General features: G+C 35.9%; 1 protein-coding gene across 7 annotated transcripts in view; it reads left to right on the top strand.

Moving 5' to 3' along the window:
* Positions 1–24113, top strand: part of NRG1 (neuregulin 1) — a 1119143-nt gene that overhangs the window by 1003185 nt on the left and 91845 nt on the right. The gene's annotated exons all lie outside the window — the stretch shown is intronic.

Genomic DNA, 24113 nt, shown 5'->3' with positions numbered 1-24113 from the left:
ATTTACACACACACACACACACTCTCTCTCTCTCTCTCTCTCTCTCCACTGTTTTCTTCTATCATTGTATCCTTGTTGTAGAGAGTTGGAGCTAGAGACTAACGTAGCATCTGACTGTGAATTAGGGAAGTACTTTAAATGGGGCCACTGTTTAGGTGTGTGTGTAGTGCATATTATTAAAATTAAATTTTCTTCTCGACTTCATGTTTTGCTCTTATTAAATTTTCAGTCATGGTGGTCTTTTCCCTTATTATTTGATCATCCATACAGTGTTCAAGTTGTTTCTGAAAACAGCATAGGTTGCTTAGGATGAGTTCTTCCCTAATGTAGAAGAGATGGCTCTATGGCTCACCTCTTTTCTTCGTAGCCCATTTTATTTTTTCCTCTCTATTCCTTTGTGATATCCAACTCGGTCTTCTTCTCTCCTTTCCTTCCTACCTTCCCAATTATATATTGAATCTTTTTCATTTTTATAATTATGCCATTTTAGCTTTATATATCAGAATTTCATTGCATCCTAAGATATCAAAACAATTTCAACAATCTTTATTTAACCTTTAGCTTTATTTATTGCATTTTAATGCTGAATGGTACTTTCATATATTACAAACATAGAAAAAACAGTCTAGCCAATGACCAGTATACCAGTTTCTTAATGATACAATTAAATCAAATTTTTGCCTTCTTCTTGATCTCTTCCTCTTTTTTTCTTTAGTGTGCTTGATGCCAGTTTCTCTGTTTTTGGACCTCAGCATTTCTGTACTCCAGAAAATTATGTTCCAAACCATTCATCTGTGTTCTTATTCCTTCCCTCTTCCTTTTAACAACTCTTCACAGTATCCTTTTAAAGCATGAAGGAAGAGGTATTTTATAGATTGAAAAACCAAACTATAAAAAGTTACGACTTGTTTAGATGCCCCTGAGAACCAGGAATATAACTTGTCCACAGAGTCCATTGAGCTTTCTACTACAACATAAACTACATTCTGTCTGCTTTTATGCTCATGTTTCCACTTTTATAACTTTTGCTCTATATCAATGCTTTGTTTTTCTTCTGTTATTTACTTTTTCCCCCCATTCAGTGAATATATGTTAAGTGCCTACTCTGTGCCAGGCTCTCTTCTAGACTGGTTATATGGCAGTGGAAAACAGTAGAGTGCCTGCCCTCAGGGAGCTTATATTCTAGTGGATTTTAAGAATGTGGTTGTATAATGCAATTTGAGATATGTCTTGCTTTCTCATACATATATTATCTTAATTCAGCATGTATTCTCTTTGCCGTCATGTTATTCACCTTTTGACTTCCACTCCTGTCTTTTCTTAGTATGTTTCTCTTCTCCATCTACCAAATACTGAACACTTGCCCATCAATGTCCTTTAAGTGACAGCAATCCTATCTCTGCCACCAACAGGCTGAGTAGCCAGGGGTGATTCATGATATGGCACTATTTAATCAAACCTTTGGCGTAGTTAGAACAGTATGATTTGTCTAGCCCTTTAGGAGCATCCTCTTAAGATGAAAAATATATACATAATTCTTCTAGCATATACATAAAGATTCTAAGATTATTTTCAGATTCTAGAAAGTTGGTAGCTGTAAATATTTTTCTTTCTACCTTTTGGTCATATTTTTATGTATTGTTTTGGCTTGTAGAACATCAAAAGTATTAAAATATTCCCAAAGGTTTTTTTCATTTCACTGTCCAGACAAAGACTAGAATCTACCATTAAGTTGTTTAGTTCTTAAACTGAATAAAGACATGAGTTCATATACCATTCACAAGAAGAGTAATTGACTAGCAGTGAGTGAAGTTAATCCTAATCATCTCAAAGCTGGTTGCAATCTTTACTGCAGTAAAGTTAGACCATCATGTTAAATCTATTTCTTCATTTATATGTGATAATAATAATATACATGTCTTGGGGCTGGTAAGGGATTAGATGAGATTTTGGAAAACACCAGGTCCTAGGCCTGAGACATAAGAAATACAAAACCAGCAACATTTTATCCACTCTGTGTGTGTGTGTGTGTGTGTGTGTGTGTGTGTGTGTAACCATTCAAAGGGTGTTTCTCAGTAATATAATTGATGTCTTATAATCATAGAATTTTATATGTTGAAGATTTTTAGATATTATTTGTGTCACTTCCTAAGTGAGAAAAGGCAGGTCTGGAAAAGTGAAGTGACTTGCCCAATGTCACTACAACCAATCAGTGGCAGTGCTGAGATTAAAACTGAAGTCATCCTTACCATTGCCACACTTACTTTTCTTCTCCAAACTGTTTTTAGCATTTATATTCAAGTAGCATATGTTATCCTAATTTAAAAAATTTGGTTTTCTCATTTATCATTTAAAACTAATTAGTAAAACTTTTATCATTCTATAGCAGATGTCTTCTTTAGAGAAGAGAATTTTGGCCAGGCATGGTGGCTTACACCTAAAATGCCAGCATTTTGGGGGACCAGGGCAGGCCTGAGGTCATTAGTTCAAGACCAGCCTGGCCAACATAGTGAAACCCTGTCTCTACTAAAAATACAAAAATTACAAGGCGCGATGGCTCACACCTGTAATCCCAGCACTTTGTGAGGCCAAGGCGGGTGGATCACAAGGTCAGGAGTTCAAGACCAGCCTGACCAATGTGGTGAAACCTCGACTCTACTAAAAATACAAAAATTAGCTGGGTGTGGTGGCACACGCCTGTAATCCCAGGTACTCAGGAGGCTGAGGCAGGAGAATTGCCTGAACCTGGGAGGCGGCGGTTGCAGTGAGCCAAGATCACACCATTGCACTCCAGCCTGGGCGACAGAGTGAGACTTTGTCTCAAAAATAATAATAATAATAAAATAAAAATACAAAAATTAGCCAGGCATGGTGGCGCACACCTGTAATCCCAGCTACTTAGGAGGCTAAGGCAAAAGAATCAATTGAATCTGGGAGACAGAGATTATAGTGAGCTGACATCGCAGCACGGCACTCCAACCTACGCAACAGAGTAAGACTATGTCTCAAAAAAAGAAGGAAAAGAAATAGAGAAGAGAATTTTACCTTTATGATGTTGATATGTGTAAGACACCCCTCCAGAGGCTGGACATCCATGTCCCAGCAATATAATATTTGGGAGAATTTTTTAATGATCGTAGTTATCCCAACTGAAATGTGCTACATATTTGGGAAGAAATTAGTTCCTTAGTACTGAAAGTATTCAAGCAGCGACACTGTTGAGGGAGGTTTATGTTCCTAGCAGATTATTAACTATATTTACTCCTGAAGTCTTAGAACTCTGATTCTCTTAGTTTTTCATCTTAGGATACTTATTAGCTTTCCAGTGGGTAGACTTGAATTTCAATCCTACTGGTCCCCCTTCATGGCCTTGAGCAAGTTAGACCATCGTGTTAAATCTGTTTCCTCATTTATATGTGATAATAATAATATACATGTCCTGGGGCTGTAGGGGCTTAAATATGAGATTTTGGAAAACACCAAGTCCTAGGCCTGAGACATAAAAAATACAAAACCAGCACCAATTTTCTCCCTCATTCTACTTTTAACTCCCTGCCTCACTTTGTTCTTTTTCTCCTTTTATCTTGATAGTGGTTTGGTAACAATGTTTAGAGAATATGTTTTGGAGTTTTCGGGGAATCTTTTGAACAACTGAAGTAAGCGAAGAGTTGATGATACATCATGCTAAAGCAGAAATTATACTAGAAACTCGAGATCAAATGCCAGCTCCACCTCTTACATGCTGTGTGACTTCTAGGAAATCATTTCACTTGAGAATTTAGTTTTCACATCCAAACAAATGGGGATGTTAATATCTAAAACTCAAGAGATTGTGATGAAGACAGAAGTGGTTACCTAAAGAAAACAAGAGTTTAAAAATATATTCACTTCCTTCTTTGCCCTTTCTATCAGGGTTTATATATGCATATATTCACAAGTGCTGACATTTCTAGAAATAAATTGTAGGGGGCTTTTACTGATGAATTAATTTGTTATGACTTAAAATGTTATGTAGGACTTTATTAATTTCTTGAGCCCAGTGTCATAAAAAAAGTAATTTTTCTCTCATAAAAATTGGTACATAGATTATTATTATTATTTTTTTTTTCGAGACAGAGTTTCGCCCTTGTTACCCAGGTTGGAGTGCAGTGGCGTGATCTCGGCTCACCGCAACCGCCGCCTCCTGGGTTCAGGCAATTCTCCTGCCTCAGCCTCCTGAGTAGCTGGGATTACAGGCACGCACCACCATGCCCAGCTAATTTTTTGTATTTTTAGTAGAGACGGGGTTTCACCATGTTGACCAGGATGGTCTCGATCTCTTGACCTCGTGATCCACCCGCCTCGGCCTCCCAAAGTGCTGGGATTACAGGCGTGAGCCACCACGCCCGGCGATTATTTCTTTTTGAGTTACATAGGTTATTACTTTTTGAGTAATGTCCAAAAATCACTGCATGAGGGACTTCGTTATAGGGAAAGTGATAAGGAGTTACTTTTAAGAGAAGAAAAGGCTGCATAGTATATAAAATTGTGTTGGAAGTGCTCTCTTTGGAAAGATTGGGACAATGAAAATAATCTATACGGTTTAGATGTGGTGCAAGGGAAGAACCTGGCTAGAAGTATCATGAATCCTAAGATTATGTTTACCTTACTCTTTTCGTTGTTCCAAACTGGGATCTCCTGATCTCAAAAGATAGAAATTAACATCTATGAGTTGTTTTCAGCCTTTGACAAAAAACATGGAAATAATATACATCAAATTATTTTATATGAGCCAAATCAAATGTAGAATTTTTTTGAGTGTAATACATACATGTGTATCTATGTATGTATATATACATATATATAATTCACACATATAATATTCTAAATAAAGGGGAAAAGTATTTGACAATGATTAAAATGTTTTTCAATTTGAACAAACAGGTTGTTTACTAATAGGTTCAAGAGGGGTGGACAAAAAATCTTCTAACCCTATGCCTAAAATTAGTACGGTAAAAGAGAACAAAAACTTGTTTTAGAAGTAGAAAATAATTGGACCTTAAGTATATATTGGATATTTTGTTGTAAGTAACTTCAGCTGCATCATTGGTCACAATCCTACAAAAAGAGAAAAAGCCAGTGCTGTTCTAGATATACACAGTTAAGGGATTTTGGTATTTTCGGTGTACACCTTCTGATTTTTCTAACAGACCTATATAATTTTTAAGAGTTTGCCATTTACAAAAATGTATAGTAGTTGGTGTAATATATGTATTTTTATTTATTCTTTAAAGCAGAACTAGAAATATGTGAGAACCTCTATGCTTTAATCATTTTGATTGTTATTAACTCAAGTATAATGCATTTGCTGCAGAAATTGAACTCTAAATCAATACTGGAGCAATGAGGCAGCCCCTTCTAAGCATAAAATATTTGATAACAATCTAGAGTACATTTTACCTTGGTATAAGTTCTCTGGTTGTACAATGGAAATAAGCTAATGGACCCAAAAAACTTTGATGAAATAAAACGGAAAACTCCCTCAGGTAAAGCATTTACAATTTTTCATCAGAAACATGGAACTTGATTTACTGTGATTTTCAGTGATACACACTTAGTGTTTGAGTTGCATTTCTTGAAGTGGTGGTCTCAGCCAAAGGAGAAATTCATGAACTCTCTTTGAAGCCAGAGTTAGTACACAATTTAATATGTGTGTAATTATCAAATTTAAACATATTCATAATTCATCTTATTGTATAAGCTCATAATTTAAAATTAAACTAAATGTGCATATATGCATATACATTTGGAACAAAGGTGAGAGCAACACTGAAGACAGTGATAATTGCCATTAGAAAAAAACTTAATTCATAGGCAAGCAGAAGACCCTATATCTTTCAGTTCCTAACTGCGTTACCTGCATTGGTATATAACGTTAAATAATTTTATTTCCCCCATTTGCCTTCCTTTTCCCTCCCTTTATTTCTTTCATACTTGCCGTTCACAGTTACTTTTGTCTTTCCTCTGTTATTTCATGCTCCATCTATTCCTTATTCTCCACTGATCTCACTGCACATGGCTCCACACTTCTCTCTCCCACCCTGCTCTGAAGCCAGTGTCCTAAAGCATCCAAGGTTATGGAGCGAATGGCCCAGACCTGTGGTTTCTCACTGGATGGGTAAGGGGAGAAAGTGAGTGAGACCTTAACCACAGTCTTGACCACGATTAGCCTGATGACTTTCAGTGTTGCCCCTTCCTTTGCTAAGTAGCAGGAAGTATTTGTTTTATGAAATATGTTGGTGTCGCAGCAATAAAAGCTCCATAAATAAATGGAATGATCTAAGGACAGTAGAATTGAACTCTTGTTAGCATTTGTTTTCAATCCCTTGGTAGAGCTTCCTGGGTCATAATTGCTTGCTCTTCTGGGAGCAAGAGGAATCAGTAACCATTGATTGTTACATGATGCTAAGTATTGCCTACAAAGCAATTCTTAAGAATGATTAGTGGCAGAGTTCAGGGTTACTACTCTGATCTCTTCACTATAATCTTTGAAGCAAGCTTAATTTCAGTTTTTCTCATCAAGCTACCCCTATGATTCTTCAAAAGGAAGAAAAAAAACAATGTCAGGTAATCTGTAAAGGCTTCAGTTGACATTAAAAACAAACAAAAATTATATGAAATAATTGCTTTGGTTTTTTAAAATCTTTTTACTTCCATGATAACAGGGAGACATCTAAATTAACCTCTGACCAGTAACTTCAGTCTTGCATGAATATGATCCTTATAATCTTAATTGATCTGAACTATGGAACCTGTGGTACACACAGTCAGTGACTTGCGTAGCCCCTGCCTATTTAGTAAACTAAACATGTAATCAGTGGGATCAATGCAAGGATTCTCAAAATCTCTGCAAAATTTATTCTTCAAGATTGCTGTGTTTTCCGAATAGCTGATGATTTGTCACCTTGAAACTTCTTTATCTATTTTGGATTGAAATCTTTTAATAGTTTATAATACTAGTCACTACTGTCATTTTTAAGAGATTTATTGAATGTAAGATCTTCATAATGTTGAATACTCTGATGTCTTTAGGACATAGTTGGGTTATGTTACAACTTTGTTGAATCCTGTTCTTTCATTAAGACATATTGGACCGGGCACAGTGGCTCAAGCCTGTAATCCCAGCACTTTGGGAGGCCGAGGCGGGTGGATCACGAGGTCAAGAGATCGAGACCATCCTGATCAACATGGTGAAACCCCGTCTCTACTAATACAAAAAACTAGCTGGGCATGGTGGCGCATGCCTGTAATCCCAGCTACTCAGGAGGCTGAGGCAGGAGAATTGCCTGAACCCAGGAGGCGGAGGTTGCAGTGAGCCGAGATCACGCCATTGCACTCCAGCCTGGGTAACGAGCGAAACTCCGTCTCAAAAAAAAAAAAAAAAAGACATATTGAGTTATATTAGGAATTCTAGACCTTTTACTAAATAACCCAGACCTATGTATATTTGAAATGTATATTGGGTTATTTCATAATCAAAATTAGAATTACAGAGCGTTAAGGCACCTTAGAGACACTTTGAACCAAATCCCTTATTTTAGCACAAAGAAACAAGCCCAAAGATGTTAACTTTCTTGCCAGAGACCATATAGAGCCAGAAAATGTTGATATTTTCATCTCTTCTAGGCTTTCAGCTACCAGGTCATTTTACAATCAGCATATATTAATTAAAACTTTTTTTCTACACTTCTGATTTACAGTTCTGGGGGGTTTATAAAGCAAATTTTAATCAGGTTAAACATTTATATTAAACATTTATATAAAGGATAAAATCTCTCTGAGTGAGATTCTCTCCTTGAAGAAATGCATACATTTTGGTGATACGTTTTGGTGACATATTCTGCTTATATGTCAAACTTGCTCTGTTCTGGATCAACAGAGTTCAAGGATGAGAGGCAAATGACAAATGAACAGGAAGAGTAACTACTTGGTTCTGATGGTCCTTGGATTTAGAGGGCAGATTTAGAGGAGCTGAGTGTAATTGCCAGATGTTTTATTTGTTCATTTGTTCCACCTTTCATAATATGTAGACTGGTAATAATAAATCTCTCTCTTTATTTTTTATTTTTTTTGAGACCGAGTCTCTGTCACTCAGGATGGAGTGCAATGGCATGATCTCAGCTCACTGCAACCTCCACTTCCTGGATTCAACCATTCTCCTGCCTCAGCCTCCCGAGTGCTGGGACTACAGATGTGCGCCATCATGCCTGGCTAATTTTTTTGTGTTTTTAATAGAGACAGGGTTTCAACCATGTTGGCCAGGCTGGTCTTGAACTCCTGATCTCAGATGATCTGCCCGCCTCAGCCTCCCAATGCGCTGGGATTACAGCCGTGAGCCATCGTGCCCGGCCAGTTATAAATCTTTAGACCTTGATCATGCACCTAATAGGAATATGTTTTTTGAACACGTGAGAACTATTAAATTAGTCAATGGGCTTCATTGGATCTGTTTTGAAATTTATTGTGAAATCTTATTATTTATAAATCACAATTTACTTTTATTATCATTTCTTGAGGATACCATACCACAATATTTACAAAGCACATATCTCATAAAGTCTTTTATGATATTGAAGACCCTTCTGCAGCAGAACCCCAAACTTCCTATCTTGCCTAACTCCCACTGTCTTCCCAATCTTCATCCCTATGGACCATGTTTTAGCCAACTAGAACTTGACCCTGAATATTGTTTTTTCTCTTTCACTTTTTTTCTCATTCTGTTTTTTCTACCATTAACATGCTCTTCAAACAATCTCTCTTCTCCCAAATCCTACTTTGGCCTCAAGACTCACCTCTCCAAATTAGATGATGGGACCCCTCTTCTCGTGGGCCTCCTTCAACTCCCCATAGTCTATTGCTTGTGCTTTATCACATTTCGATTTGTATGTTTTATCTGGATAGTTGCTTATTTCTCATACTAGACCGACTAAGGCCTAGAGTTATAGCTAACTAATTTTTGTGCCTTGTATAATGCCAAACAATGTATAGATTGAGCATCCCAAATATGAAACTTTGAAATCTGAAATGATCCAAAAATCCAAAACTCTTTGAGCACCACCATGATGTCCAATGGAAACGCTCATTGGAGCATTTTAGATTTTGGACTTTCAGACTGAAGATGCTCAGTGGTAACTGCAGTGCAAACATTCCAAAATCCAAAACACTTCTGGCCCCAAGCCTTTTGAATAAGGGATACTCAACCTGTATTTTATATGAAGTAGGTATCTCATTTGTATATTTATGGAATAAAAGTTACACTGGGGATAATTTGCTTATGGGAGTGGAGGAGGAAGAAAATAGTCTGAAACCATGTCTTAAATCACTGCGCATTTCAATATGGAAGAATTCAGTATAGACTTTAGTTATTACAAACTGTTGAGACGTGATTTTGGACATTTCAACATATAATTTGCAAAGCCTGAAATGATGTAAAAAATTCATGTCCTGGAGTTAAAGAGATTTCAGGCTGCAAAGAATTTTATTTCATGGTAGCATGGTAATTAAGAGCACACACTTTGGAACCAGGCTGTCTGTCTTTAAGTCCCAGCCCTGTCTCTGGCTGTGTTATGGTATGCACTCTATGTACTATCTGTGCCCTGATTTCCTCATCTGTGAAATGGTGACAATAACCGTACCTTTCTCATAGGCTTTTGGTGAGGATCAAATTAGTTAGTGTTCGTAAAGTGTTTGGAATAGTCTCTGGCTTAGCGCTATGTAAGCATGAGCTATCATTACTAGGCAATTTTAAAAATTAAAGTTCATTTCCTTAGATTTCAAGTTTGATAGCTTGTGATTACAATAACAGGCTTCAGGAAAGGGTCAGGAATTCCAAGGTACCTACTGACAAAGCTATGTATGTGCTACTATTTATTTCGGTTTGGTTTGTTCATGTGGTTTTTCCTCTGTGTGATTTATTTGTTACCATCATACCTGTATTCTCAGGATTTAGAAGAACAGAAAAGGATAATCATCAATCTGCCTGTCAGTCAGAAATAGAGCGACTTGGATGGTTTGAGTCAAAAAGCTTCCCTCTCTGGCAAAATGCCATCTATTGACATTGACATGGACAGTCATATGTGTGCTTATTGATGTAACTCTTTATTCTGTCATAAAATGGTGGACAAGTCTACAAACAGAAAAATAACTTCTCTTAGTTGTTGAAGAACCATTGCAGAGGCTTTGAATTCCACAATGCAATCATTTTACCAAGACAGAAATCTACCCATTATCCAGATGCACTCAGTAAATTAATGTGATGATGCGTGCTGTCAATGATGAGATAACAGTGATTTGGAAGTATCTGAATGTTATTAAACAAGATCATAGAAGAGCCATTAGCAGTTTAAAAACAAAGAGATCTTGTAGATAACCTAATCAAAATATTTTACTTTACTCAAGATCCAGAATTGGGAAATGCCTGGACCTTGAATACGTACAGTTAGTAAGAAACATGGGCTGGTCTAAAAACCAGGGATACCACTTCATTTACAGCTTTTTTTTTTCAATATTCCATGCTGCTGCTTCTAAATTAGATAATTCTTTAATGATGGAAGACTTTATATTTTTCTGTTATTCTGTATTCTTTATTGAGTGCCTGCTCAATAGAGAGGAATTTAAAAGGAGGCACAAACATAAGAATGGTAAACAAAGAAATGTGCTGTTCTAGCAGGCGGTACATCATATGGGGAAATAACAAGTGTGAGGAGGTCAGAGTACTGAGGGAGGAGCGTAATTATTTAAAGTAGATTAAAAGGTACAAACATACAGTCTGATAGAAGAAGTAACACCTAGTGTTTGATAGATTAGTAGGGTGACCAAGTTTCCAAGAGTCTATTGCATGTTTCAAAACAGTTACAAGAGAATAATTTGAATATCCTAGCATAAAGGAAAAACAGATGTTAAAGATGATGCATACCCCAATTATGCTGATTTGATCTTTATAAATTATAAGAATGTATTAAATTATCACATGTACCCCCATATCAATATGATATGATTGCAGAGTTTTGAGTGGCCATGGGACTTGATATACCTTAGGGCTTAAAGGGATCACTGCCTGCTGTGTTGAGAATAGCTTGTGGAGAAGGATCCCAAGATCCCGGTGGAAATAGTCGGACCACTGAGGAGACTGTTGCTGTAATCCAGGCACATTTGTAGGAGTCGTAAGAGTGGGTGTAAAACCTTATTGGATTATTTGATTCTGGATATATTTTGAAGATAGAGTTAGAATGAGGTAATGATTAATTGAATATGGGATTTGAGTGAGAGGAGTCAAGGCTGATTTCAGACTAAGTAGCTGAAAGGCTGCGGTTATCACCAACTGAGATGGAGATGATCTGAAGATCATTTTGCTCAGTCTCTCAATGCATAGATGCCAGATAAATCAAGGTTCTTATCAAAATTAGGACCTTGGATGTTATCTTCTCATAAAAATAAAGCAAATATGCCTGAAAGCCCACTGTAAATCAATATGGATGTGTGACTGGAGATCCTTATAAATACAAAAGAAAAACTGCAGTGAAATTGAGGGTGTCTGCCTAGACAGCTCCGTAACACTGTCCAGAACCCACAACACGTGATGATGGAATTAAGTCCCAGGGGGATGTAGAATAGGCTTCCAACAAACCACTTTATAATTCCTACTTTATGGTTTCTTTTTAATTTACCTTGTTCAACATTCAAGCGTGGTTCAAGTTGTTCACTTTGTCTAAAACATATTGCCCCATCCTTCTCAGTTCATTTTTAGTCATCTTTTAAACTTTATTTCAGAAATCTACTCATCTTAGAAATGCGTCCTTCCTCTAGGCTTTTACAGGATCCAGTATTTTTCACCCATTTCCCATGGACTCTGCTGACATTCATGAATTCCTTAAAGTCAAGCATTTCTTTTATCTTGTACGGGTGCTCCACATAGCACCATGTATAATATAAGCTCTAAGACTTTGAAGTACTTGCATGTCCCAGGTAGAGGATTTCTCCTTTCTCTATGATGTTGTCAGTTTTCTGTATTTATGATGAAAATATACAGTAAAAGGATTAGGAAATGCATATTTTACTTCTCAAATGACTTGTCAAGTTGCCAAGTGCCAACTACTTTTTGTTTCACAGATTCTCTCTTCTTCACTTTCTGGAAAGTAAAAAGCAGCAAAATGGAAGTTACCAAGAGAGGAGAAGCAGGAAAAGTTCTAGATGATCTACTTCATTTTTCTCCTATTCTAGTACTCCAGATAGGGTGCGGCCTCCTGTTGCTGAAGTGATGGTCACATCTTCCTACAAATACTGAGTTCCCAGTTCAGCCCATACCTGTGGTCTCTTTACATCCCTGCCCTGTTTCCCAAATTTTGCCCACTATGCAAAGTCTTGATCAGGTTCCACTCTTCTTTACAGACATTTCCTATACACTGTTGTCATCATTAAACTTTTCTCCTTAGTCCCTATTCCAGCAGCTCGAATCATCTTTAATACTCGCGTGTATGTTTAAATATCCATCCTCCTGCATAGGTGTTTGATTCGGTCATGTGTGTTTTATATTATGAAATAGGCTGCAAGTCTCATCTTTGCTTTTCTTTACCTCTCTATACCTAGAAAAACATATCAAGCACTTGTTTTCTACAAGGCCCTGGGTTCACAGTAGTAGAATTAAGAGACAGAAAGAGCTAGTTTCTGTATTCCAAGAGCTTGGTTTCATCAAAGATGTAAAACCCTTGCCATTCACTAGAGTATAAAGTAGTATATGAGATGTACAAAGAATAAATGCTTAAGTTTGAGGGGAAAAAGAAAACCTAAGAAGGAATAAGGCTAAGAAGGAATAGAATCAGAGGCATCTTCATAGTACATGGATAGTTGAGGTGGGCGTTGAGAGTAACATATGATTCTGATGGCTGTGGTTATTTCAGGTGGGAGTAAAGGCCAAATGAAAACAGACATGTTAAGTGCATAGTAAGTTGGCCAGTTGAGTCAGTATGAAGGAATTTGCTGATAGTGAACATTTATTAAGCATGTATTGTGTACTCAGTGCTTTGCAGGTATTGTGTAATCCTCACGTACACAAAAATGTTTCTTTTGTAAGGAAACTGATGGTGTAGACATGATGATGAAGATGATGATAGTGATAATCTGAATGGTGCAGGAGGAAATGGGATATCACACATGAGTCTAAGGCAGGCTGTGAAAAAGGAATACCACTGAACTAATTGAATGTGAAGAGAGAAGGAAATGATTCCATACACATTAGTAATTTAGTGGTTGTTAGATTAATGAATCTCTGAATGACAACCTCATGCATTTATTCAGCATGTATTTATTGGGCTTTCCTAAGTCTTTAGGTATTTATTAACATGCAGAATCAGTAGATTTATGACAGGAAGTGACTTGTGCTCCAATTTCCAGAAAACATTCATTACTTCTTCCTGATGAAGCTGCTCAGTTAAATAATATTAATTGTTCTTCCCCTGATATTATGCAAAAATTAAAATTGATAGAATACAGAACTTAAAGACACTTTTACTTCACTTTTTGACATTATTCGTTGTTTGTTGCTGATGAATGAAACCTCTTTTCAAGTGTATGTTCCCTTTAATAGGCACCAGTAATTTATGTACTAAGATTTATTTCTATATGGAAATTACAAATGGAATTTCCTATTGAGTTTGTATTTAGCCTGTTCTAGTACATAATCTCTGCATAGCATATCCATGGCATCCTACTTAATATTACAGATTATCTTATATTAATGCTACTACATGTGAATTCTCAAGCTTTTAATTGTGCAGTTATTACAAAAAGAAGGTAAAAATATTTCCCCTAGAAAATTGTTGCTGTTAATTTTCTTTCCTGTTTATTCATGGAATATTCAAAGATGAGCTGTATGTTCTTTACATTCCACAAGTTAGTCCATTTAGTTTGTTCAAAATATGAATTCTGAAGTCCAGCAGTTAATATAAGATTTTGACAGGCTATTAATAATGGCATACTCAATTTGTAGCTCTTTCATCCATGTAATTTTGGTGATATATGTACTATGTTTCGGGGAAAGGAATATTTCAAGATAAAAGAGGCAATCAGTATATTGGCACTTATTTTCAGTTTGTCAAAGCTGCTAAATGAAAGGGTGCAATTTCTACTTGTACAATTTCCCCTTGTGCTGTTCAAAAACAAACCATTGATATTGGAGGCGTATCAAGCATACGTGGTTGCAGATGTAAATAATTAACATTAAAAACATTTTCTTGTGTATTTAAAGCAATGACACTTAACATTAACAAGTTATTTTTAGAATCTGAATTTTAAAAGTAATGAAAATACTTCTAGTAATTAAAACAATGTATAGAAAGGAAAAAACTTTAATAAGTTATTTTAATATAATTCAAAGATGCAATCCTATTTTAATTAAAACTCATTCCATATTGAATAATTTCAATTTCCATTACTTCTTACTGCTGCCTGATCTTGTGTTCTTGAAGGACACTTCTTTTATGAGCAATTCTTTCACATTTGCACCCAAATTTCTTAATGTCCAAAACAGTAGTTTAAAGAGAAGGCTACATTTTTCCATTTTGACCTAGAAATTAGAATTTTGTTCTGCTTGCTTCTCCTTTAAGCATAATGAATATGTAACCTTGTGGATGCTCCTTTGCAGTGAGACTTTAGAATTACATGTTCAGATGAATGTGGGAATGTGGGCAGAAATCAGAAACCTGATTGTGCTTTAGCACTTCAGACCTTGCCCTCTGAGGCCCTAGTTCTAGAAGAAATGGAACTCACCAATAACTTAAGTGAAAAAATCCTTCTGGAAACTGTTTCTAGGAAAGGATTCAATTTAGATCCATTGAATTTTGCCTTTCGTTTTCAAACTTGCAAATAGAAACAGCATTTTAATATTTTTTCAAGAGGAAAAAAAAAGAGGGTGGTTCCCTGGCCCTATTGTATCGCTTCCAGTTTGTCTGGAACTGATTCCATGCAGGAGATGCACTGGAATCAGCATGCAAATTTTAAGTGGCTGTTGTTCAGTCTGTTTTTTATTCATGGTGATAAAATGTGGATACCATGAAATTTGCTATCTTAACCATTGTTAGGTGCACAGTTTGGTTATCAGGTATGTTCACATTGTTGTGAGAAAGAGCTCCAGACTTTGTCATCCTGCAAATCTGAAACTCCTTACCCACTAAACAATACCTGCTGGTTTTCCCCACCTCCAGTCCCTGAGCAACCACCTTTCAACTTTGTGTTTCTATGAAACCTCATAAAAGTGGAATCATGCATTATTTGTCTTGTGTGACTGGCTTATTTCACTTAGCACAGTGCCCTCAAAGTCCGTGTATGTTGCAACATGTATCAGGATGCCCTTCATTTTTAAGACTAAATAATGTTCCATTATATGTACAGTCATACATCACTTAATGGCGAGGATCTGTTCTGATAAATGCATCATTAGGCCATTTCATCATTGTACGATCATAGAGTGAACTTGCACGAGCTTTGATGGTATAGCCAACCACACACCTAGGCTAATCGATAGAACCTTTTGCTCCTAGGCTATAAACTGTACAAGTATGATACTGTACCAGGTAGTATAGGCAGTTATAACACAATGGTAAATATTTATACATGTAAACAGGTCTAAACATAGAAAAGGTACAGTAAAAATACAGTGTTATAATCTTATGAGACTACTGTCCTATATGCAGTTTGCTGTTGACCAGAATGTCCTTATATGGCACATGATAGTATATACCACACTTTGTTTATCTCTTCTTGCATCAGAGAACACTTGGGTTACTTCCATCTCTTAATAGGTAAACAATACTGATATGAACATGGGTATAACATCCTAATTATGTTTTGTTCATCTGTGGTGGGTATGAAAGTTAAATCAATGGAACCTTTTTTTTTGGTGAATTTAGTCAAATTTGTGAAAAACGAGAATTTCTATGGAAACATACTGATAAACATACTTTTCTTATTATATATTAAAAAGGCCTTTAGGGAAAACTCTGCCTCTAATAGTACTATGGATTTCTGAAGATGCCATAAGTGCTTGCTAGAAAGATGTTTTTATCTAGAGAGCTAGAGTAGGGACTTAGAGATTCACTTGTTTCTTCTTCTCTTTTTTCAATCATTTATACGATCTCTCATTTTGACTCATTAAAACTGGCTGATTGACTTTGATTACTGACACACCCAAACTATTTGAAACCAGTTATCAGTTCAAAAATGCAGTTGCCTCTTTGAATTATTTATAAAAAGGGTCTCATTACGTTTTTCCTTGGATACCGATGATGACAAAGGGGAAGAAGGGATCATTAGGCCGCTCTTTTAAAATATGGGATCCTGGCGAGGCATGGTGACTCACGCCTATAATTCCAGCACTTTGGGAAGCTGAGGCAGGCAGGTCACCTGAGGTCAGGAGTTCGAGATCAGCCTGTCCAACATGGTGAAACGCTGTCTCTACTAAAGATACAAAAATTAGCCAGGTGTAATGGTGAGTGCCTGTAATCCCAGCTACTCGGGAGGCTGAGGCAGGAGAATCCCTTGAACCTGGGAGGTGGTGGTTACAGTGACCCAAGATAGTACAACTGCACTCCAGCCTGGGTGACAGAGTGAGGTACCATCTCAAAAAAAGGGGGGTGGGGCTGGGCATAGTGGCATATGCCTGTAACCCCAGCTACTCAGGAGTCTGAGGCAGGAGAATCACTTGAACCCAGGAGGCAGAGGTTGCAGCGAGCTGAGATTGCGCCATTGCACTGCACCCTGGGCAATAAGAGCAAAATTCCATCTCAAATAAATAAAACAAAATAAAATAAAATTTAATTTAATTTAAAAATGTGGTGTCCTGGTTAAAGGTCCCTGTCCACATCCTCCTTTTTCAACTATTTAATCCCCAGCAGGGTCCTAGCCAGGATTTCCTGGTAAGAGTTATTCTCCTCTACATTGTCAATAGACTATTTTCTTCAAGTGAGCTCATGGAAATAACCTAGTTTCTATCACTAGTGTGTCTCAGTAAGAAAAATATGAGTGCAGGTTATTGAAGTGTCAGGGTTGTGTTGGCCTTCTTGTCTGTGTGCTCACTGGGATGGAAATACATGCTGGAATGAGGGCTCTTACTAGGGAGACTTCTAAGTTACTGGTTGCACCACACAGTTGTCTCACTCAGTATCTTGGAACTGTTTCTTGTTTTATGTGTGTGAAAAATATAGTAAATTTCCTGGTCATATTTTAGCATAATTAATTATACCAACTATTAATCTAATATTTTGTTTGATTTTTAGTTTCTAGACTAAAACATCCGATTTCTCTTTAATTTTCATTCTATATGATTCGTATTATTTTCAGCAAATAGGATTACCTTCTCTGTAAGCATTGCTGACTCAAGGCTATATAATATTAGAAATAGAAAAAGATGAAAACATGTTAGTATCAATAGCCTTTATTATTACAATCAGTATGGGCCTTACTTCTGCTAGCAACAATAACAATCTTTTCTTCTGCTCTTTCTGTCATTTAATAACTGATTTTCTTTTGGTTGTGCCAAATAGAATTGTTTCCTTGATGTTCCTTGATAGAGAGTATTCTCTTTAGTATAGGAATACAGTAAAGAAAGCATCCACAGTTTGCGAGGCAGAGTTTAGTGCTGATGTGTACAGAAACTCAAGTGATATTTTGACAACGGAATCCTTTCTGGGAATTACTTAAACCTTAAAATATCTCTGCCGTTATACTGGTTATTTTACATTGTTCTAGGTAGATGCTTATTGTCCACTTCCCTTTCAAGATGAGCATGGGATTGATAAAGGGGCTGACATGAAAATTATGGAGGAAAAAAATGCAAATAGCCAAAGATAGAATAAAGCATGTATACCACATGATGGTTTTGCCCAATGATGTTGATTTGGACTCATTCATGATGTATCAGCTGTGTTCAACCTGTGGCGAGCATATAGGGTTTTCATTTTTGCTGAAGTCCACGTGAACCCTGGAACCCAAAATGAAGTAACAAAAAGTGCTGTAGCTTAGTAAATCCCATGTTCTGTAAATGTTAAGAACTTCTAATGTGGACCTCAGAAAAAGGAAATAACCAAGAGTGCTGAAAGCTACATGTATTTTGAACTGTTCAGCATGTTTAAAACCCAATGGCTAACTGTGTCTAAAAAGAAGTAGATAAGTAAAGTAAGATTGGAGCCTGGCATTTGGAGTTAAGCAGCTTTTCTTGCTGTGTGCGGACATTTAAGTTAATAGAGTGATTTCTAGTGGATTTATTTGAAATATGACAGTTCATCTGAGATTTGGTTAAAAAATATTTCATTACTTTGAAGAAGTGATTAGAGTTGGGTATTTGGTTGAAGCTTTCAAAATTGATAGTGTTGCCTGATGGTGTATGCTAAAACATTGAATCGTGAGTTTCCTAGCCAGGCTGGACCCTAATTATTTCATCACTTGGAAATAATCTATATTATTTTTGTTATTCTTATATTTATTAAAGAATATTGGACAAGTGAAAATTACAAAATAAAGTAAAGTGACACGATACAATACATTCTGTTGTATCCCATTTATATCTCATGGAATTATGTGTATTTACCAAATTGATATCTAGCTGAAAATTCAATTTCATATCTTGCCATTTAAAATTTAACATCATATTATGAGCATTTTTATGTCACTAAATGTCCAAATGCCTGAAATTTTTATGTTTGATTTGTTATTGCTAAAAAGTACTTCTCTTGATTTTTAAGGGTTTTTACTTCTAATTAAAACATATTTTTGAAGCTCCTTCTCTTCTCCTTGGCTGAACCTGTTATGCCACAGGACTTCAGGGTATAGGGAGCTGCTTTGGCTGTTTGATCAGGTGCAGATGTGAGGGTTTGAGGTGCAGGGGTTTTTAGGGCAAACAGCATTCCAGTTTGAGGAAAAAAGAGAGAGGAAGTTTTGGAATGTATAATAAAGTCATTAAATTTTTGCTTCCACATGGAATCCACAACTTTTCCTTTCTCCCTGGCTTCCTTTTCTTCAGCGAGCTTTCCAGGCCTCTCTTCCTCCTGCACAGGCTCCAAAGAGAATGGCTGACTAAAAGGGTTATTAGTGATATTTTGGGAGTTATACCATTCTTGTCCACTCCCCCACCAACACACACACTCTCACACCTCCCCCTGTCAAAGCTTGAGATCTCTGAGAACATGGAAACATATCTAGATATTAGAAGAGATGTCAATGTTATACATGCAGAAATGGTGAAAAATCAATGAATTTAGTAAGTTAAAATTGTTTGGTAGCATTTTAAAAATACTTAAGTACTTTGACATATGTTACCCCTTACTACATAGAGGGTGCTCAGAGAGCATTTGCTACAGGAGTGATCCCTGGCCAAAGCTGTTTTAACTATCAAAGAGTGGAGGCCCAGAGAGGTTCCTTGGTTTGCTTGAAATCACACATCCATGGGTAAGCAAACTGATGGATATGTTAATTAGCTTAACTGAGTCAGTCTACATTGTATACACATAACAAAGCATCATATTGTACCCTGTAAACGTATAGAATTATAATTTGTCTATTAAAACTATTATTAATAAAGTAAATAAAATCATTCATCTCACGTTGAGAGGAGGGCAGCCTAGACTCAGATTTCTGTTAGCTCCAAGAGTTGAGGCATATATGGGAGACTAGCAGACACACACATAGGAAGCTTTTGCTATTTGATTATTGTTCTTTCTCTCAGGACCACCATATTCATTTGGATTTGTTCTTATGCTGCTTTATTTTTTTAGCATATTAAAAAAAATTATCCTTGCATGATTCTAGTTTAGCTTTTTGACTAATGGATGTTGGAAGGAGCTCAGTGACAAAGGCCAGGGATTATTTTGCTTTTCCTCACCTCTTCCTTTGTTCCTCCTCATCATGTTACAACCTTCTGTTTCAGGATTCCTTCTGCTTTTTAGCAGGATTGACATGCAGGGCCTTACCCGGAAAGGCAAAGGCTGATTTGATTAGGGAGGTCTTTGTTCCAGGTATCTTGCATCAGAGAGCCTTCATAACAAATGAGAGGAATGGATTAGGAGTTTCCTGGGGATAATTTTTTCTCTACCCTTTTAAGGGAAATCTTGCCTTCATTAATTAAATCCCAAATGGAATATATGGGATATAGATGTTTTCATAATCAACAAGACGATTTTCATTTTAAAATGCTTAAAAAATGTTCAGCAGCATGTGTGTACACACACAGCCAATTACTTGTAACTTTTTCTTGTTTTGATTCTTAAAATATGAGTTTTTAAATATTAGGAAAATCCTAAAAGCAGAAACTAATAAATACTAATAAAATGTTAATTACATTGACTAAATCATTAGTATTTTAAGATTGGTCCCTGAAATGTCTCTATAAATAAGCTTAATGTGCTTTTACTTAAACAACAATTCAGTTAGTAAATTCAATAAAAAGCAAACTAACGTGACATAAGCACATTTATGTGATTAGAAAATCATTATATCCACTTTAAGTGAAAAGTAAAAGTCTTTGTTTCTGTGTTACTTTTCCAAACTCCCTTTGGGCACTGAATTGTACTTTATTAAGGTGTCTTGTCATTTTTTTTCCCCTAAATTAGCTACATCTCCGCTTGCCTGAAAACTAGAGCCATTCTTTCTGACCTCTATTCCAATGTGATTTTCATCTTCTACTTTTTTTATTTTTAGATATTTTTCATTCACTACTGCTGACATTACTGCATTCTTTCACTGTCAGAATCTCCCACCTGAAAAATAGTGGCACCTCTGGAACTCCCAAATTCTAATTTAGACAGATTAATCCATGTTGATGTTACTACGTATAACAGCCAAACTCTATAAATAAATCCAAATGTCCATGATTTACATGTTATGATATACTGTAGAATGGATATTATTGTAGCCAGAAAGTTAATTTACATAGGTACACAGTTGGCGACATTGTAAGCTTTCTTTACTTAGAAAATGTTTCTTTCATTTAGTATCTTTCATCTTAAGATCAAAAACAATCTTGCAATATTGACCTTCCAGAACTATTCTTCTCTTATCCTCATTAATATAATATCAATAACAATAATAATAATAGCCATTGTTGTTGTTGTGTTCTCTGAGGCATTTAGCCCGAGAATGTTGAGAAAAAGACTGACAAAGTGTTTAACTATTCTTGGTGCCATCTCTCACTCTTCATAGGTTGTGAATATAAAAAACTCTTTTTTTCTTTCTTTATAAGCCACAAACAATGAACTAATAATTTCTTTGTTAAAACAGGAATGTGCAGATTATTCTCACTTAACTTACAAGTTAAAATTGAATTGTATTTAAGAATAAGCACCTGGTCTTGACCATAGTGTTTATACCTGTAATTAAACCAAAGCCAATAGCAGATCTTTCAAATTGTTTGGTGTCAGTCCACAAAGCGAGTTGTTTTAAAGCTGTTGAAGGATTCTAGCAACTGAGCAAATACCACTTGCTTAGTCAATGTGAATTGATAATGTATTATATGAAGGAAAGTAAAATCTCTTTCAAAACTTTATATATTTTTCAATTAAATTAATTATACAATAATAGAAATGGCACTATTGTTTAAGAGGGTGGATGAGAAAGTTTATAGATCAGTTTATCGCTTTAAGCACCTCTAAGTGTAGAGATAGAATAATAGAACCTCATATTCTAAAGCCTTTCTGTTTCTCTATAGTGGAATCCATTAAATCATATTTGTGTAACAAATGACAGCCATAACAAACACAGTAATTAAAATATAGTTGTTTTACAAATCACTGTCTTTCCACTGTTTCCACTTCTGGCATTTTCTTTTGATGAGTTAGAAGATTAAATAGCAAGTTGTAATTTTTAATTATGGGTCTTTGACAGTGGAAAATGGATTTTAAAAAACACAACAACCTACTAAGTCTTGTAGTTTCTTCCATGTGGTCTTTTCTTATCTACAGATAGTAAGTCAAGCATCTACAGGAAAGGAAACCACTCTAGTGAATTCGTGCCTGCCTTTGAACTGTAAAAATCCTTTGCATTGCCCCACATTTCTAAGGACCCATGAATTGTACAGTCAGCTGGAAGTATCCTGTTTCAAAATTGAGGTTACGTGACACTGCCCCAGAATGACACTTGAGCTGAATGCTCTTGCCCGCTGCTGTAGGGTACACGTGAAACCTTTTACTTAGAAATTTAAGGTTCTTTATGTGACTGCAAAAATGCTATAACATGCCTTTTGTAAAGCTAAAATTTACTGTGTCATGATGAAAATTGAATAAAGCAATCTTCATTCCTTTTAATTTATTTTTCCTATGTCTGACTCCAGCTTTATTCTACTATACAGGACAAAAGTTATTTCCATAGTTATATCCTAGAAACACTGAACATAATTTCATACATGTCTTTGTCTCATCGATACAGTGCAGTTTTATTTTTTAACTGAAGAATTTGTGTTTTGGCATGTAAAAGGTTACCAAAACTATCCAATTTTATTTTATGAAAGAAAGTTGTAATTATTCAAAGTCCAAGACATGAACAGAAAATAAAAAGTAATATTCAATACATATAAGAAAGCATAGCTGAAGCTCATTTGTCAAACTAAAAGCTCATGAAATTTCTCACCTGAATCTTTCCTCACCCTGGACACAGACTTCCTTTCAATCTGTGCCCAATTTTGGAGAACATGTAAGGAAATTAATAGGCAAAGATGACAGCAGTGATTGCCAATGTGTGGTTTTACAAGGTTTCTCCACTAAATTGGCACATGACAACTGAAAAAAACCTTGGGTCAATGTCATTCAGACCACAGGAAACTGCTTGAATATGTTCTCTGATGCTCTTTTCAGAGCGGCTGATATAAAAAGCAAAGAATTTTATGTCCAAAAGACTTAGGCAAAATATCTGAATGTAATACTGGATGCATGCCTTTTCAATTTATAAAAATTTATAGATACTTTGCATCTATAAAGTACTAGTCATTTAATATAATTTCTTAGAATTATGGAAATAACAAATGATATCATTTAGTATAAATGGTTCTCTGCTTTTCTCACCTCCGGAATTTTAAAGATGATAAAACTAGGACTCAGAGATGTGAAGTGACTCACCCTTGATCACACAAGGAGAGAGTGCTGTATTTTGGTTGAGCCTAGGTCTCCTTCGGAATCTCACACTATGGCTGTTACACCGAGGTAATTCTCTATCATGTCCATGGAGCAAGGATGGGAGAGTAGTTGGCTTTTGTATTATGTGGGATACCACTGCAAGAGAGTAAGCATGACCGTTTCACCTTAGGTGTGAATTCCATGTTTTGCACCAGTTCTAAGAAGTGCAATGATGAGGGAATGACCCCCATGGTACTGAATTGGACACTGTACAAAATCATAGTGTTTTTACTGGCCATAAAAAGAGCAAGATTATATTCATATGTGTTTTGGTTGAAAATTACTCTCTAGTGTTCCTGCCGTCACCCACCCAAACCAAGGTATATATCTTTTCCTTGAGAAGTTTATGTTCATACTATTTGTTGTTCGGTTTGCACTGACATTCTTCCTCTACAGCACGTATCTAGTTATTTACAAAAGATATTTTTAACATTAAAAGTGAATATTGATTTAGACTCCTTACACATTAATTAAGAGAAGCACTTTTGTGGATGTTCTTAGTCTTAGTTCAAGAATTTGTCAATCTGACCTTTCATAAGACTTCATTTTATTCCCCTAAAAAGTCCTTGTTCAGATTTGAATGAGAATAGTTTACTTGTTTACAATAAAAACACCTTGGTTGTATTCAAAGAGTAAAATACTTCATTCAAATTTTAGGCTATTTGAATTTTATCATTTCCGCTTAGCTACAAATATTTATTCTTTTATTGAGCAACAGCTATATTCCAGAACTGTTTGAAGTGCTTAAGAGGAGGCAATAGAGATGTAATGCTAGCTCGTATATGCATATGTATGTATATGCATGTGTATGGGTGTCTAGGGGGATTGTTAGGAACAGGAAGGGAGAGATCTATTACAAAAACGTGTTTATAACACAGCTTTTAATGAACAGTAAAATACGGTAAAATATGTTAGTTTATTAGTTAT

This window comes from Aotus nancymaae, unplaced genomic scaffold (genome assembly GCF_030222135.1).
Source record: "Aotus nancymaae isolate 86718 unplaced genomic scaffold, 86718_ANA_hifiasm-v0.15.2.pri h1tg000079l, whole genome shotgun sequence".
Lineage (NCBI taxonomy): Eukaryota > Metazoa > Chordata > Mammalia > Primates > Aotidae > Aotus > Aotus nancymaae.
This window is presented reverse-complemented; position numbering and strand designations above follow the sequence as displayed.